This window comes from Varanus komodoensis, unplaced genomic scaffold (assembly GCF_004798865.1).
Source record: "Varanus komodoensis strain SLA01 unplaced genomic scaffold, ASM479886v1 scaffold14_1, whole genome shotgun sequence".
Classification (NCBI taxonomy): Eukaryota; Metazoa; Chordata; class Lepidosauria; order Squamata; family Varanidae; genus Varanus; species Varanus komodoensis.
In genome coordinates, this window is record NW_025335438.1 from 22,807,126 (window position 1) to 22,811,475 (window position 4,350).

A 4,350-nucleotide genomic window follows, 5' to 3' on the forward strand; every position below is an offset into this window, starting at 1 on the left:
TCACATGGAGATGGGTAGAGACCTGTTCTCCCCTGCAGAGGAAGGCAGGACACGCTCCAATGGAGCAAAGCTCAGGGAACCAAGGTTCCATTTGAATGCCAGGAAGCACTTCCTGACAGTTAGGACCCCAAGGGTGTGGAATGGGCTTCCACGAGAGGTCATTGAGGCCCCATCGGTGCAGGTGTTCAAGGATAGGCTGGACGTGCACATGGTGGGCATGTCGTGAGCGGAGCCAGCTGGTGCCGAGGTCAGACTAGATGGCCCGGGAGACCCCTTCTGACTCCATCTGTTTCTATGTTTCTATATTTCTAAAGTTTCTCAGATTTGTCACAAGCTGGACTCCACTAGTGACTCAGATTCCTTAGGGGAGGTGCCAATGTTACCGTCTTGTCACAATTGTTGGATGAGTTTCAGTTATTGCAGCCTGATGACGTGGACAAGGTGCTTGGGCAAGTATGTACCACCACCTGTGTACTGGACCCCTGCCCATCATGGTTACTATCCAAAGCCAAACACAGGATTGGTACCTGAATCCGGGAGGTCATCAACACCTCTTTGAAGAATGGCCGGGTGCCTGCCCCTCTAAAAGAGGCGGTGGTCAGGCCAGTCCTAAAGAAGGGGTCCCTGGATCCTGAGATGGCCTCCAATTATAGACCGGTGGCCAACATCCCGTTTTTGGGCAAGGTGCTGGAGTGGGTGGTGGTGGAACAATTCCAAGCTCTCTTTGATGAGACTGATTATCTGGACCCATTTCAGTCTGGCTTCAGACCCGGGTATGGTACTGAATCTGCCTTGGTCACCCTGTATGATGACCTGTGCAGGGAGAGAGTCAGGGGGAATGCGTCCCTGTTGGTTCTCCTGAACCTCTCAGTGGCTTTCGATACCATTGACCATGGTATCCTTCTGGATAGTCTAAGGGGGCTGGGAGTAGGAGGCACTGCTTGGCAGTTGTTCCGCTCCTACCTCATGGCCGATTCCAGAAGGTGGTGCTGGGGGACTTTACCTCTGCACCATGGCAGTTGCGCCATGGAATTCTGCAGGGGTCAATTCTGCTCCCCTTGCTCTTCAACATCTACATGAAACCGCTGGGATAGGTCATCTGGAGGTGTGGGCTGTGGAATCATCAGTATGCTGATGATACCCAGCTCTACCTTTCTTTTTCAACCAATCCAGGTGAGGCAGTGGCTGTACTGAACCGGTGCCTGGTCAAGGTAATGGGCTGGATGAGGGCCAATAAACTGAAGCTCAATTCAGACAAGACAGAGGTCCTGCTGGTAGGTGGTTCGAGCTCCTGGGTAGGTGACTTGGATCTTGTCCTGAATAGGGTTGCACTCCCTCTAAAGGACAGGGTCTGCAGCTTGGGACTGCTCCTCCACCCGGAGCTGACTTTGGAAGCTCAAGTGTCGGCGGTGGCGAGGAGCGCTTTCCATCAGTTTCAGCTTATCCATCAGCAGCATCCCTACCTGGAGGAGGACTGCCTAGCGACAGTGACGCATGCATTGGTTACTTTCTGGTTGGATTTCTGTAACACGCTCTACGTGGGGCTGCCCTTGAAGACAGTCCAGATACTTCAGATGGTGCAAATAGAGCAGCCAGGTTGCTGACAGGGACTGGGCGTTATTCTCATATAACCCCAGTCCTCTACCAGCTTCACTGGCTTCCCATCAAAGTCCGGATTCAATTCAAGGTGTTGGTAATTACTTATAAAGCCCTTAATGGCTTGGGACCCAGATACCTGAAGGAACGCCTGCGGCCATATTTGCCCTCCTGCCCCTTGAGATCGGCAGCAGGGGCTCTCCTCTGGGAGCCTTCCATAAGAGATATCAGGAAGCAAAGCAAAGCAGGGCTTTCTCTATGGTGGTGCCCCACCTATGGAATGCGCTCCCCAGAGAGGTCCGCCTGGTGCCATTGTTATTTGTTTTTTGGCGCCAGGCCAAGACCTTTTTATTCAAACAATATTTTAATCATCTTTAATATTTATAGTTTTAATTATGCAGCCAGTGTGTTTCCAAGTTTTAATTGTAATTCTATTTGTTTTATTTATTTGTTGTTGTGAGCTGTCCCAAGGCTGTGTAGCAATGGGGATGGCATATAAAAACGTTAAATAAATAAATAAATGATCTAGCTTCAGCAGCACACATGTGATTAGGGCAGGTTTTAACCTCTTTTCCAGTCCAATGATAGTAGTAAGGATCACAGAAAGTGCGTGCATATGTCCACACATGTCCAATCCTTGTCTACCCACCTTATATTCAATGGTTCTCCTGACCAAGGAAATTTGCCTACTCTGACTTGGCAAGTGGTCCACAGAAAATGGCTGAAGAACAGAGGTGATTATAGCTCTTTTCAGACAATTGTTTGATTTAAGGAAGACTTTAAGTGTCTGCTGGGATGCAGCCAGCATGTCAGTTCTTCCTCCTATGTCTCTAGATATGTCAGCCTGCCGTATTCAGTTTAACCCTTGCTACATTCAGCCAGCAAGATCTGAAAGGGAGTTCTATTCACTTTCACCTACATGAGTGGAATTATCTTAGTGCATTCAACAACTCTGTTGGTTTCTGCAGTTTGTATTCAAGAAAATGCAAGGAGAACTCCCTTTCAGACCATGTCAGATCAACATGACAAGGTCTGAACTGAGAGTAGCAAGGCAGGTGTGCCTGCAGATGTAAGGTTAGGAGCAGTATACATAGACTCACCCTAGTAAGCCCTTTAAATCTTCACACTTTCAAACAAATGGCCAAAGAAGGCATACACAAAATTTTCAGTAATGCCAGAAAAGCAAGACAGGATTTCCAACATGTCATTTACATATTTGGAGGACTTATCCAAATCTCCAAAGTTACTTAATGTCATTAAAATAAATTAACAAGATTCCAATGGGGAGGAGTGTGTGCATGAGAGAGAGAGAAAGAGAGAATGAAAGTGGCAAGAAGAGGTGATGTGAGATCAGGCTGAATTTAGAATAAAGTAGTTAAAGCACACCTAACTGAAAGTTTCCTGAGCTTGTGACATACATATTTGCAGATGATTGCTAAAATTCCACACACACCCATTTCATGAAGTGTGAAAGAAGGATGTCATTGCAAATTATATCGAAGCTTTAAACATTGCCATTATTATGTATGCTTCTCTGCAAGATTCTGAATAATTTGCCAGTATTACAACTTTCCACAAAATCAGTTCCAACAAGATATAGCATTCATTTCTGACATGTATGCTGCCCAGGTGCATATTTCAAAATCTATGTATCAGAACTTTGAACTGCCTTCTCTTTCACTTTCTTAGAAGATCACACTGAAGATCTGTGTTTCACACAACCAGAGGGGCTGATTTGTTTTTCTAATATGGAATAGAAAGTGTTAGTCACACATTGTTGTATACGAGTTTGTGTTTTTTTCTTCTTCTTGCCTTTTTTTCCTTTTAAACTGCAGCATGCTTTCCTGTCATCAGTTGCTTTTGGTGAATTGCTGACATTTAGAAAGAGCATTTTAAATCTGCAAAAATTGCAGACCTACTGAGAAAACCACTTTCCTTTTAAAAATACTTTTCAGAAATGGAGAGCCCTCTATACCTTCTTAAGAGTTCGTGGCAAACAGCACTTTGATAACAAGAGTAAATGAAATGTATTTGTCATTTACTATAAAACTTAATCATGAAAAATTTTCTCAATATTCATTTGACTGTGGTTTGTAATCCTTTAGGACTTTCTTCATAATGTGACAATAATTAATTTCCACCCATAGTCATCTATTCCTGAAACTGGAAAGGTCCCTTCTACTCTAGTGCTTAAAACTGTGGCGGGTTGGCTGGGCCAGCCAGTCAACCTCGGCAAGCGGCACGAGAAAGTTTAAAGAAAGAAAAAAAGACTGCAGTCCAGAAATCAGTTACAAAGCATGCTCGGTTTAGTTGCAGGGGGAGAACAGCAAAAACTTCTTCCCCCAAGGTTTTTTATTCTTCCCCAAGTTTTTTCTTCTTCTCCCCTCACCACCGGCATCTGCTTTTATTACTTCACACTTTTTACCTAGGCTTTTGAATACAGCCAATTAGCCGTCGTATACAAGCAGCCAACACCTTAATGCTTAGGTTACAAGCCTTATATGGTTACAAGCCTTATATGGTTACAAGCCTTATATGGTTACATAGGTAAATTACAATACTCTTGGTCTTCATGTGGTACGTGAGTACAGCATGACCCAGCAATGAATTCCCACATCTCCTCCGTTTTGTTTATTTAAATAGACTATCACTTCTGTACTGGTGAAGTCAATTTTTGCCAATTGTATACGTCAGGAAGAGATGATTCCAGAGAACCTCAACGAACAAGCAGAGGGTACCCCACATCCTCATAAG